The sequence below is a fragment of the Mchenga conophoros genome, linkage group LG5 (genome assembly GCF_057382185.1).
Source record: "Mchenga conophoros isolate Kocher_MC1m ecotype Shallow Benthic linkage group LG5, M_conophoros_male_GT1.1, whole genome shotgun sequence".
Lineage (NCBI taxonomy): Eukaryota > Metazoa > Chordata > Actinopteri > Cichliformes > Cichlidae > Mchenga > Mchenga conophoros.
Genome location: NC_140530.1, coordinates 35,783,289 through 35,798,181, shown reverse-complemented (window position 1 = coordinate 35,798,181; position 14,893 = coordinate 35,783,289). Strand labels below are relative to the sequence as shown.

At 38.4% G+C, this 14,893-nt stretch overlaps 1 protein-coding gene across 1 annotated transcript in view; it reads left to right on the top strand.

Annotated features, from left to right (window-relative positions):
* The window catches only part of nxph4 (neurexophilin 4), a 45,927-nt gene that overhangs the window by 14,793 nt on the left and 16,241 nt on the right, over positions 1-14,893 (top strand). The window lies entirely within an intron of this gene.

Genomic DNA, 14,893 nt, shown 5'->3' with positions numbered 1-14,893 from the left:
CCCCGCGACCCTGAAAAGGATAAGCGGACGCGAATGGATGGATGAATTCATATTTATTTATTATTCATATTTATTAACTGAATAGCTGCCGACCTCCATCAGGTAGTCTACATAACAAATTATAAGACGACTGCATTTGCACAAAGAAAATTTCTCACATGAAATAGCAACCCATTTTTAAAAATAAGAAGATATAAATAGCTTTGAAAGCTTTGCTTAAACACCTCTGTTCAGCTCATTCATCACTGTTCATGAACAAGTTTTTTTTCTGGCCAATGTAAACTCCTCGTGCCTTAAAATGGATTGGATGGCACTGCACACCTTTACCTTAAGCATGCACAGGTCTATGAACATTCATATTGTTCCCCACCCTTGTTTTCACCAACCATTCCACTGTAAAACACCCAGAAAGTGATACTGAAGAAGCATGCCAGTGTGTCAGACTGGAAATGTATTTAATGTAACCCTCTTTAACATGGTGAACACAGCAAAGTCACGTCCAGCTTGATAACACAAGTCTTCTGCTTGATTACATTTTCAAACAGCGAATGTTATTTTACTAGTCTTTAATCAACACTTCTGATCGACAGCTACACCCCACACGTTTTCAAGTTGTCTCTTTAGGTGTGTAATTAGCAAGATTTTTGAGATTTGAGTGGGTGAGATTGTGTGAGATTTGCCACTGTCGCCCTTGAGATCGGCGGTCCACACCAAAAGCGGTGTCACAGCTAGGGATGTTTCTGGCTACTGGCTGTTTAAACGAGAGAGACAAAATTAGGCTAGGCCTCGTCTGAAAGACAGAAACACCTCAGAAAACATTTAACACTGAGCACACTTCAAATGGACAATGTTCAACACTGGCCAGACAAATATTTAGGAGCTATATGAAATTGGTAATCATGCTACACGTTAATCAAGTGTTGCTTAAACATGCACAAACTTGCGCCATGTGTAACATTGCAAACACACGATGTCTGATTAGTTTGGCTAACGACAGCAACAGCATGGCCTTGGTTTCTGAGGGTGTTTTCACACCTGTAGGTTGTTTTCTTTGGTCCAAATCAGTTTAAGTGTTTGTAAACTTGTAGCTTTTCCTTGTGGTTTGGTTGTGAAGTGAAATCCAAGCGAACCAAACTGCGTCACTGCGGGAACGACAAAAGTAAATACACGAAGAAGCTGCTGTGTTCAAAGACTGTTCGAGAATCTACAGTCATATCACAGCTAGTTGTTAGCACATACAGACATCTATAGTGCCTTGCCACATTGACAATACGAAGCTTAAACGGCTATGTGACATTTTTAGCTCAAACTTACATTGTACGCCTGATTTGGTTCAGATTGAGGTCAATCATAGACCAGCGTAAGTCTAAGGTTGTTACACTATTAGAATTTCAAACTCAGTACCTATACTCGATACCATTTTCAATACCATTAAAAGACAATGGCAATACAAACAATAACATTAAGAACAAAACTACTTTTAACTTGTCTGAAGCAGGGCAATATTATAGATTAAGATAACTAAATAAGTGAATTTTTCCCAGAGATAGTGTTAAAATGCAATATTTGTAGGTTGACTGAGGGAGTGTTTTATACTACAGTTCATTGCTGATCAAACAGAGTTGGCAAGCTAAACGGCAACTGTTTTGTTTAATTGTTGGCAGAGTTTTCTCAACCTTAATCTGGAACGTAACACTTGTTACAAATGACTGGGCTCTTTAGTCAAACTAATGCTGTCTATTAACATTAAAGATGGGCAGGATGGATAATGTTTGCTATCTAGCTCCTGTATTAACAATATTCTTTTACTATTGGTCATTCGTGCTAGCTGCTACCTAAACAATAACTTAACAGATAGTGGATGTTGCTGGCATTAATGTGGTAGATGGGTTAATATTCATATTAACTCTTTAATACATAAACCAAACTCTCAAAATTCCTCATGAAATGTTGTTCGGGGTTCTGAATCTGCTCCAATTCATTTGTTATCCCGCTAGTGAGGGTTGTGTGAAGTTGTGCATCAGCTGGAGGAGGCATGTATTGTTGGCATCGATACTGTTACAATTTTTTAGTATCCATTAGTGAATATTTAAAAAAAAAATTGAAACCTTATTTAGGTCAGAGCAGCGCTGCATAAACATGCGGTCTCATGTATCCCTGCTGTCCTTTACCACTTCTCTTACCTCCTCCTCTCAACTTCGGTGTCATCCCAACTCTACTCGTTTTGTAGGTATTCATTTCCTTTACATTTTTTTCTCTGTCACTCTGTGCTAGGATGTTTTTGCACACTAGAGATAAGGAGGCCAGGGTGAACTCATGTCTTGCTACATCAGACACCAAAGTACTGTGAGGCCAGCAGTGTGCCCTGATGGCCTGCTGAACCACATAAATCACACGCATGCACACACAAGGACAGAAAGAAATTGATTAAAAAGATATCTGTGAGAGATTGACTGCCCTGTTGCCTTGTAAAGCAAAGTGTACATTAAAAAAAAGAAAGGGAAAAAAAACATAGTATTTCATATACGTACCTGTGCAGTAGTCTGGTATCAAAAAGTGCTGTGTGAGACCTTGAATGAGTAAAACCCTGACTTCTGGAGCACCACAATTTACGACGGGGTTTAGTAGATGAACATCATTCTTATGATGAAGACTTAACCTTAAAGTAACATCAAAAATGACACATCCACAAATTTTGCTCTGGTGTAATTGTGCACCTCAAGGTTTATAACATCTAACAAAATCTCATCAGGCAAAGCAATTTCTGTTGAACTAGATGGACATTATTTGAAGATAGCAACATCCACTAAATAGAGATTAAAATGAGATTTACAAATGAATGCTGCTGATGAATGTTTTTGTGTAATTTCCTCGGATGTTTAATCCATGAGGTCAGTGCTTCTCGCTAGCCCCTGCTGCACCACCATTTCAATTGTATAAATCACATTCCTCCCCCATCTTTTTTCCATTTTTATACCAGATGCACTCCCAGGTCTAGTTATGATCTTTCACAGGGTGCGGCATTAAAATTTTATGCGTTCTTAAATAATCCGTGTGTTGTAGACCATGTTAACATTTTTCCGCAGCACCTAACTAAACACCTCTGCTGCCTTTACGCCGATTGCATGCACAGTGATTTCTATTTTTGCAAGAACTGATTTTCATCTGTGATAACAAATGTTCTTTGTTGAGATATCTACCCACCCTCCTATTTTCATTTAGAACGTCTGATGTAGCAAAGATTAGATTCTGTTGCCAAACGGTTTAGTTAATGATTTCATTCTTGTTTCTTTATTGAGATATCAGACCCCACTGTCTCCTTTCCATTCACATTTCCCGTGTTGCAGAGATTACATTCTGTTGCCAAATAATTTCATACTTGTTTTATAGATCAGATTGAATGTCATGTCAGATAAAGAGATGTCAATTCTTAAAGTCTTAGTATTGTATGTCCAACCAACATTGAATGTGTGCTGTGCTATTTATTCATATTTATATTTTCTTCCTTCTTTTACCACAAGCTAGGAAATTATTTGTCGTTCAGCTGATCAAATGAAAAGAGTTCCACTACTTTGGAGAAATCCATCTGATTAGAGTTAAAATAAGATGTGTTGATGCGTGGAAACATAAAAAACATAGAAATGGGTGAACCCCCGTTCATAATGTAATTTGTTAAATTGTTATGAAACTCTTCCCCAATAACCTACCTATTTGAGGGTTTTTTGTTTGTTTTTTTGTTTCAATATTTGCAAAAAGAATGTGTTTTATTTTGTTGGAAGCTTTTAAAATGAGTAGAGATGCTGTTAAATATCAACCTCCTCATTGCTTTATTCAAAGTCTCTGTGGTGCTGCTTAGATAAAATCCTCTGTATAAAAATTACTGGTTCTCAGTTGATCGGCAGTGACTCACTTTGCTGACGGTTTTATCTGTGATACGTGTCTTTAATTTAAATTCAGTCTTTTTCTCTGTATTCCTCATGACTGTACTTTGTTTTATTGATGCTATTTGCTTTGTGCCCTCCGAATGAGTCATGAAGAAATATACACTCACCTGCCACTTTATTAGGCACACCTGTTCAACCGCTCGTTAACAAAAATATCTAATCAGCTAATCACACCGCAGCAACTTGGTGAATTCGCAAATTGCCAAGACCCCTGCTGAAGTTCAAATTGAGCCTCAGAATGGGGAAAAAAGGTGATTTAAGTGACTCAGAACATGGTGCTGCTAGACAAGCTGGTCTGAATTCAGAAAATGTTGATTTTTCTAGGATTTTCTGGCACAATTTCTGTCAGCTAAGAACTGAAATCTGAGGCTACAGTTTGCACAGGTTCATTAAATTGGACAATAGAAGATTGGAAAAATGTTACTTGGTTTGGTAAGTCTCGATTTCTGCTGTGAGATTGGCCGTGTGGCATAAACCACATGACAGCATGGATCCGTCCTGCCCTGTATCAACAGTTGAGACTGCTGCGCTGGTGTATTTGTGTGGGAGATGTTTTCTTTTTGCCCCCTGAGCCCCTCAGGTGGAGCTACAGTCTACATGAGGATTGTAGTTGGCCATGTCAATCCCTGTAACACACACATCTCCTGATGGCTGCTTCCAGCAAGATAACACAACATATCACAAATCTCAGATCATCTCAAACTTGTTTCTCAAAATGAATCAATTGTACTTGAATGGTCTCCACAGATCTAAATCCAATAAAGCATCTTGTGGAGCCTTTGGTGGAATGGGAGATTCACATCATTCACATCATGGATGTACAGCCAGCAAATCTACAGCAGCCCTGTCATGTTGTCATGTCAATATGAATCAAAAACTCTGACAATGTTTTCAGCGCCTTCTTCAATCCCTGCCATGAAGAATTAAGGCAATTCTGAAGGCAATAGAGGTATTACTGTACCAAGGTGTAAAACAGGTAGCGGTGACTGTATATATTTAAATATATTTTAAATCACAAGGTTGAAAAATGTATGCCATTTATCGTCTTCATCTAATTTGAAATATTAAAAAAATACAAATTGTTAAAGGAAACCTTTCCTGGAACTTTTTTCTTTTTTGTCTTTGTTATTATGACGTTAAAGTCAGCGTAACTGAGGCTTTGCTTTACTTTTTACAGTGTAACTATTCCCTTACAGGAGAGGGAAAAAAGTAACCATAATCATAGATAGCATTACTTCCTACTGACAGTTAATTACTAGATCTTATTTTAACACACAAATTTTAGAAGAACTTAAAATCAAAGTATATACTTCAAAAAGCGAGAAAAAGAAGCAGGTTCAAGTTTGACATATTTTTTTGCATCAAAGAAAAAGGTTGAGATGGTGCACCAGGAGTAGTGTTCCCTGTTAGAAAAAAAAAAACCTCCACACTCAATTTTATTTTGAAGAATTCTCACTGCTTCACACTATTCTGGTATGATCCATGCAGCAGTTTGTAAACACCACTGTATGAATTTAAGTTGGCTCCACTTTTGTTGTCATTTAAATTGATCTGGATTTATTATAATTCTAGCACTCTCAAGAAGGCTCACTTTCAGTCTAGTTTTCCATTACCAGTTAATTGGGATGGCCCAACAGGGATGTGAACAGCTTTACCAAGACCACAAACAAATGTGTAAATAAAGAACGGCTGGCGGGCTGTATTGACTTGAGGATGTATTGGCAAAGCTAACAGACTGTGTTAGATTGGTTTGTTTGTGGGTTAAACGCTCCCTTGACATCAAACCAACTGAAATGAGACAATCTTAAAATTGTTGTTGCCTTTTAGAGCTGTTCCAAGGACACTGTAAAGGTTTATAGCTAGGAATTGTACAAGATAGTCCATATCTGCACTGGGGAGAAGACATTCATTCTTATTACAGGTGAAGTTTACGCAAGAGAGAGAAAAATATAGTCTTCATGTCTGATTTCACTTTGTACTTTTACCTACTTTACTTAAGTATTTATACTAGTTTGTTTTTGTGCCTCACTGAATTTAAGTGGAAGTACTTACTAACAACATTACACATTGCTGATTTAAAAACTGAGAACAAATTAATAAAGTTTATTCTAAACAAGTGAAATTATCCATTTATAAATGAGATCAGCAGAAAGTTTCCATTGTATAGTAATAAAGCTTGCTTCCCTTGCAGGTACCTTTATTTAGTGCAATGCTCACTGTCATATAAATAAGGAATCATAAGAGTTCTTTGACTAGTCTTACATTTTTCACCATGCCCACTTTGAGTCTGGTTGGACTCCTGTGTTGCATCTTTCTTTCTTCTTATCAGTTCTGGATGTCTGTAATAAAGGCTTAAAAATATAACCTGGAGGATGGCTCTTGTCAGCGAAGGAAATAGAAACTGCAGCATTGATTTTGAAAAATTCACCTTTGTATTTTCTTCACAGTGTAAGCATGTCAATCTTAATTTCACTAATTTCCTTTGTCTCAATTAACCCTTTAAGACCTACAGAACCAAGTGCGCCAGAGCTTATATTATATTTTTACATGCTGTGGAGCCGTTTTTGGGAGCATTTCAAGTTGATATACATCAAATCAACCATTAAAGCCCATATTTTAATAATATGTATGCATTAAGTGCATAGTAATTACATAAATTGCAAAAAAGTGCAATAAACTACAAAAAAAATTTAAATCGTTTTTGTTTTTTTAACATATATTTCTAGTTAGAGAAATTTAAGAGGCTTATCCCTCAAAACTGTAAATACAAAAAAGTTGCGCAAAATAGTTTCCCACCACAGGAAATTTATTTTGAGTGTCTTCATAGTTTTATTTTTGAAATACACCAATTTTTATATACTGCAGGAAAAACAAAAATAAATATTATAATGCAAATTTGCAAAAAAAACAGCATATGCATCAAAATAAACTATTTCCAGCAGTGCAATATGAGTCCTAAGCATCCCAGAAACGACACAGAAAGTCATAAAGTCAAACATAACTTTTAAAAACACCAGTATAGGCTCATAAGGCCCTGATGGTAAAAAACTACATTTCCGCAAAATGAAATCACTTTCGGTTTCAGGCAGGACATGGCAGACGTGCGATAGTTGATGAACGTAGGAAGTGTTACAAACAGCTGATCGGATTGGCAAAGCGTGTTTCTGGAATATTATGTTTTTGTTGCTGCAAGTGCTTTTTATGCAGTTTTTGCAAAGCTATATGTGGAAGGAAACTGTGACCTAGGACAAGCTGATGGCACATGTATGTATGGATGTAAGTACGACTCCTCCGATTTCATATGCAAAAAAAATTATTGTGCTAGCTTACGTGGTTGCAGTGCTACCGGGATTTTACAAAAGTTATGCAAAACGGAGCGTGCCGCTCCGACCGGCTTTAAAGGGTTAACTGAGGACACCTCACTCCCGGAAATCTCTAAGTTTAAGAAAATGAAACTAAAATTATCTGCGGGATTAAACTATGTACAAAAAATATATATATATGTTTACGTTTGTTTGTTTTTTCATTTGATTGGTTGGTCAGTTGTTTTGGTTTGGGTTTTTTCTTCTGGATCTGTATGTGCTCACAGAGTGGCAATCGCCTCAGCATGCTACACACCTGGGTGTGAGCACTGAGCTCAGAAGCCCCTCCCACATGTTTGCAACGAACAGCCAGTCAGAGTTGGGTCATGGCCAGTTTATGCTTGCTGTTGTCATCACCATTAGTGAGGGCCCGTGTGTGTCACGCTATGTATCAGTTTGGCACAGCTGGGTTGGAGAAATCAGGTTGGTGACAAGTGACTTAGTCTTTACTACCAATGGCACATCGATGCAGGAGCTCAGATATGGAGAAGAAGATGCTTCAGCATCTTGAAAGGATCAGGCTTTCTGGAAAAACCCAGCACTGAAGGAAGGATTTTTTTCTTAGACTTTTTCTTAGCGATGACAGAATAAAAAGATGATTCTATAAATGTCCATAATAGATTCACGTGAATTTTCCATTAGAATGAAATTAATCTATTGTAACTGTATATTAATGTGATAAAGTTGTAACACTGAGCCAGACAAAAAAAACCTTAATATGAGTACAGTGCAGATCTCACCCTTTTCCAGTCTAGGTGCAGTAAGGGCAGAAATTGAATTGCTGAAAGTTACTGTTTGTTTTGGTGAAAGTTTTATAGTGCAAGATGCATTATGCCATTACTGATTCAGTCAGCAGAGGGGGTTGTCAGGAAGGATGGAGGGAGGGAGAGGAGGAGGAGGAGAGTGCAAAAAACTCTGGCTAAAATTAAAAAACGCCACAAAATGAAATAAAGATGAGTGCTCCACTGAGCCACAGACTGAATATAAAAGACAATCCTGTGAAATATACATGGCTGGCAGGAGAGATGAGCAGAATGCTAAGCTTCAAACCTGTAACCCACAACACAGGCCCTGAGCCTGAGCCTGTTGATCACCCAGGAACATTAAGGGATCATGCCAACAGCAATGATCTGTCCAACGTAGTGGTTTCCTGATCACCTAGGCAACAAGAGACAGGAAGACATGCAGTAGAAAGGACGAGACTATCTCCCATATTTAATAAGATTTGATGTTATTTTTCCCTGTCTGTAATGCTTTTATTATTGCAGATTGGCTTAGCTGTGAAAGGTATTGATTGTGAGCCAGAGCCCCAACCGGGACTGAAGGAAACAGAGATGGAAGGTGTGAGCTGTCAACTGCAGGTGATTTGTATTTATTAAAAAACAAAACAAAAGGAACTCTTTCCCTCAGTTCTGTATATGGTGATATTTTCCAGCGTACTTTACTCTAAAGCAGAGAATGGATCATTTATTAATTTAAATCAAAGCCGTTGGAACTTCAGGGCCTGAAACACTACCTTAGGGAGATTTAACCGTAATAACAGGTGTGTGTGCATGTAGCAACATGTCCATGCTCTGTTCATGTAAGGGCTAAATAAGTATATGCTTCTGCCTACTCCTTTTCAAACAACTGCATGGAAAGATTTTTATGACATGTTGGTGAATGTATATGTTTGAAATAAAAATGAACTGAACTGAAAACTGAAAAAAAAAAAAGATTAAAAAAAGGAGAAAAGGAATTTGATTAGATTTGATCATCAGAAAAAATACAGACATTAAAGACATACTGATTCCATATTGGGCTGGCTGTACAGATAATATTAATAGTTTAACTACGCTTAATCAGAGCTTTATGGTCTAATTCTGATTTAATCCCACTTATGCTCATATGAGGTACAGCAAGATGTTTAATTGTTTTAGTCGCTCCAGCAAACCCTGATCTAAAAAAGAAGAAGAGAACTGTGTGAAAAAACAAAGATGATGACTGAGTGATTGTGTTCACGTTCCTATTCTTAGCCCTGCAGTGGGGAAACAGAACTAATGATGCTTCCTGACCTTAATACCAAGAGCTCAAGGTCAGTCTCCACTGATGCATCATAGGCAAGGTGTCCTGGACGCCGAAGACTGCTGCCAGATTGAGTCTGTATAGCTGTTGTTGTGGTTGACTGTGACTTTGCCCCAGAATTTATCACTGTTCTTCCTGAAGGAATACAAACAGATACAATCAAAGAACAAGCAATCTATTCAGCGGTGGAGCTCTGAGGGAACTAGCAGCAATTCTTTGGCAAGTTTACAGACCATTTTTCACTGTGGCTTCAAGTTATGCGCTGATTATTTCACAATAATGCAAGTGGAAAATTAATGTAAGAGAGAGAAAAGCTGCAGGATTCAGAGATGGGGGAAGATTTTGATTTTAACGTGTGACAAGCTTTATTAAAACTTTCTTTTTATCTGGCAGCGTCAAAAAAGAAAAAAATCTCTAAATGTATAGGCAATTCAAGCTTTCAAGTGCTGCTGCTGCTAAAGTGAACCCTTTTATCCACATACTGAAACCAGCTCCATTTGGTATAATAATAGCGGATGGGAATTTAAAATGACTAAAAACATGCATTAAAGTGTTGCGTGGAGGAGATAGTTGAACACAGCAGGGATCGTATGTTCAGGTTTCATGTATGCCTTTGCATAGTCAGATTTCTTCCATTATGAGAAGAAGAAAACGACCATTTATCATAAATAAGAAGCAAACAACACTGGGATATACAGCAAAAAATATAAGCTTGCAAGATTGGCCACTCGCCTCCTATGTTTAACAAGCTTTTCCATAATGCTAATAAACAGATTTGTTGTAGTTGTTTTTTTTTTTGTTGTTGATGGCACAGCCGATAACGACGCAAAACCTGAAAGAAACTCAGGTGTATAAGAAATATAATAACATTGGATGAGATTTAATATCAAAGCTACCAATTTACCTTGTTTACATATTTACTTGTTTAAACATTAGCAGAAGAAGTTCTACAGCCATCTTCCACCTGATTTTGTCAATAATCTCCCAGTGAAAGATCACAGAGTGTCTGTAAATAATCACACAAAGTCTGCTTTACTTAACTGATTAGAAACAGCTTGTTTCCACTCACCTGTTACAGAGAAACGAAAAAGGAGCACAGCGAGGCAATATGGAACATTATGAAAGAAAAAAAATAAAAGCGAAAGGGTGAATTGCAAAATAAAATGGAGGGAGCCAGCACAGAGGAAGTGGGAACTCAGAGGAAGGCTAAATGTTGACTAGAGGGAGGGAGAGCCAGCCTGTCTCACTTGCTTGGATCATTAATTTGTGTTCTAATTAGCAGGAATGCCACAGTTGGAATGTGATGCCTGCGTAAGGACGACGAGCGTGTGTGTATGTGTGTGTGACCTGCCCTGGCTCCGAGTCTCCTGGCTTGTTAGTAATGACAGATTGACGCTCTCCTGCACCCCCCACCCACCAGGCCCACCCCATACCCCTCACCCAACCCACCCATCTGCTCTGGAAAGACACCAGATCTTTAGACCTGTCTTGTGTTTGTGCCATGTGGGTGTTTGTGCGTGTGGGCGTGTCAGTCAGCTCAGTTTTTGTCATTCTTCAACTGGTCGGACCAGTAGGGAAGCTCAAGAAAATTCTAGTCATGCTTTGTAGCGACCATCAGTTTTTCTTCTGTAAATGCCAAGGCCGAAATGGCTTTATAGGCTCTTTTGCCTTTTAAGAATATACTGTTCAAAGTGAGGCTGTGCTACACGGATCGCAACATCACTGAAATTTTTCAGTTAATCAGGTTTGTTTGTTCAAGATGCGAAATATCACGAGTCCTTGGATTCAAAATTACAAAAGCCCGGCGAGTAGCTGAGTGAAAGGATGAATTCGCTTGAAACAACAGTCAAGAATTCCATCTGCTAAATCTGAACGAGTTCTGTGAAACGGCAGGAATTCGGCGGCATAGGTCACTGTTCATTTCCTGTGTTTTCTCACATTGTGGATAAACTGCATCGGCCAAGCTTTTCATCATCTGTCCCCTGATTTTTAAAGACCCAGACGGTGCAGTGAGCCTTTGCCTCCCCGGGGCCTGAAAACATTCATTTAGATAGTGCCAATATCCAATCTTCCAGTATGTTTCTTTTGGACATATCTTTAAGGAAGAAACGAGAGAAATGTATCAGCGCTGCTGTCCTTTGGTCAGTGACATCACATTTATAAAGTCTGTGTGTTTTTGCACTCTGGTGTGTGCTTCTGTATATGTTTGTATGTGTGTTAGTTATTCCAGTGAAGCATCTAGCCCAGGGACAGAGAAGAGCTGGTCCACAGTGTAATTGAACCACAGATCCTGCTAGACTATTAGTCACAAGACTTGTTCTGTCTATAGCACTCTTGAATCCACATGAGTGAAGTGAATAGGCTGGTCAGTAATACAAATGCAGCTATCACAGTTAGCCAAATGTTAACTTTTTATAGGTTTTGTTTAGAGAACATAGTTAAACACCAAAATAAGCATCACAAATAAATGAAATCGGTGAGTAATTAGGTTCCAATATAGTTTGTAAACCATCTTTTTGGATCAATTTTAAGCTAGGTTAATTTGTTGGTAGCAAGTTTCAGAGATAAATAACCAGGCTTCTCATGTGTTTTGTTCTCTTGCACTTCTTTATTCCAATTACACTGCTTTTCAAATCTCTTATATATTGATATTTTGTTTAGGCTAGTGCCATAGTATATCACCTGTGATAATATCGCATACATTTTACATCAGCGGTCCCCAACCCCCAACCCTCCCCAAAAAAGGTTGGGGACCGCTGTTTTACATGATATAAAAATGTCATATCGCAATATCTTTGTATTTACATTTCCTAGTGAGGTCTATAACAAGAAAAGGCCAGGAATGTCTGAGAACAAGAGCCAGGAGTGAGCCTCCAATAACAATTTCGTTTCTAAAAGGGGAATTTCACCAATAACCTCCAATGAAATACAGCATTTTAAAAAATACAAAGTTTAATTTTAACTTGTAATGTAATAAAATTTAAAGAACAAAAATACAGTACTTTGTAAACTATGCAAAAAAACTGTTCCCACTTGAGGTGAAAACCAACCTGTGTTTTTACTTCCCCAGTGAGGTAAAAACACACTACTGAGCACAAACAGGCTGTGAAAGAAGAAGTGCTAACAGCTGGTGATGTGTGACTCAAATGTAGACTCAATCGAGCATCACTGGAGCTCTGGCTAACTGCACCTCACATGACAAGAAGAGCAAAGGTGGATGCAAATTACTGTTGTGGTTAGATCTTGAAAATATTTTGTTATTAAATTATATTTTATATTTTTTATTGTGTGATAATAATGTGCAGCTGCTGAAGAATAACAAGGTTGCATTGTATTCAATACCACACATCAGCAGTGCGCAAGCTGCTAGCATTAGACCTAGTACAGTATGAAGGAAGCTAACAGAAATCGTTTAGCATTTTGAAGGCATTTCGTGGCTAAGACGCCAGCATCTTTTATTTGTATGTTTGCAAAAGCGTTGTACTTCACCACAGACTGTGGTCAAAGTAAGCTGAGACAAATGACGAGCTCATTGATGACGACAGTGCTTTCCCTGTCAGCTGCTCTCTTTCTCTTACTCCCTCCCTCTCTCTCTCTCTCTCTCTCATCTTTGCTGTCACTCGTCACATTGTTGGGAAGATTTTATTGCACTTACACTAACATATAATCATCAGTTCAATTAATAATATTACACTTCATCTGTCCTTAGGTGCTCTGTGATTTTACAGCGAGCCGGAGAATGGGTAATATTTATGGTCACCGTATTGATCACGTTGCAAAATTATTTTCATTTGTTACATTTTATTTTGCAAAGTTTGGAAAATAATGTTTAACTTAAGTGTGGTTTAACTTACACACATAGAAAAAATGATTCCCAGTCTCTTCTTCAGAGTCTTTTAATATTTTTTATGCTACATATAACCAAACCTCAGGTATCGGTATTGTATTGTAACTAGAGACAGTGTCATTAGTGCAACCCTAACTGATAATAGCTTCGACGCGTGTGTTGACTGACAGATACTCCCTAGCGACTGTCTTTTGTTGGGGGGTGGAGGGAGCTCAGTTATTTTCAGCCTGATGGAAAGACAGCAGACAGGTGGCTCACATATAGGCCTACTTACACCATTGGATACCATGACACAAATAAATGCAGTGGACACAATTGTCTGTGGAAAGACAATCCTGTGTTTCTCTGCTTCATATCTACTTTGATATTGAGCCTCAGAGTGTGAAACTAACTTGAATGATGGAAGACCGGGGTTTCTGGAGGAGGGCGAGCAAAGAGGGGGAAAAAGAAAAAGCGAGCGTGTGAACGAATGCTTCGGACAGTTCTGGATGAGCAGACACTGACAGGTTTTCTTTCTTTTTTTCTGTTCTGGCCCCTGTCTCTCTCTTTCTCATTCGCTCTCAAAATATCATTACTGCACAATTCGACTTCTCTACATCTTTAGAAAGGATTTTATATGAGCAGTTGTTGGATTGATTAGGTTTCTAGCTACAGTGTACACCCACCCCCCATCTCTTCCTGAGGAACAGAATGAGAGCAGGGCCGCTGGTCAGCACTCTGGTTTTCTGCATCCAGATGGTAGATGTGAAAGATCCCAGTTAGGGGTCCCAATGCTACGTCCTTGAAGCTGGGTGATTTATACACTGGCAAAGGCATCTAAAAGGCAACTAAGGAGAAAACTCCTATACATTGTGTGATAGTATAAGGATGTGCTGGATCGTATGTTTAATTATCTTTTCTGATATGGGAGTTTTTTTAGTTCTTTATATTCACAATCATATTTGATATATTTCATACCTTTGCACTCTTTGTGCTAATAATGCTACAGGATCCTTGTCACTTCATGCTCTGACGCAGGTGTGTGTGTGTGTGTGTGTGTGTGTGTGTGTGTGTGTGTGTGTGTGTGTGTGTGCTTAACCTTCAAGTGAACCTCACTTGAACCTCAGCGTTTCTGAGGAGTTTTATTCACTGGCACCTCCCACTGTTTTCTCTCCAATTAAGTCTGCCATCACCCTTGGTGAAGAGAGTCTGCCCCAAGCGCGAGAGCCATGTATCCCCCCACAGGTCTGAGCTTTGGCCCCACTCGTCCCCACTCAGCTTAGGTCCCAAATGCATGGAGAGCATCCTTCACACCAGGGAACGTCCAGATATGTATTAGTATTCCCTTTTGCCAGCAGTTCCGAAATGGGTCTCAGAAGTGTGAAAGAATAGAGGATAAAAGAATCGAAGTGTGAGGAAACATAGGAGAGAAGAAAGGACAGATTTATGGAGAAAGAGTGGAAGTAATTAAGTTAAATGGATCAATAGATCAATAGTTAGCTGTGTTCTCGCCATGGGGTGTAGATGTCGGAAAGCAGGAGGTGCTGGAATAAAAGGAAAAGAGATCAAGGTAAAAAAAAAATTAAAGAAATTGGAATATTGTGAAATTTACCTTGTTGTTAATTAAGAGACTGCCATATTTATTTAACTTTTTTTTTTGTTAAAAAATAAACATGACCAAATGGTATCTGAATCAG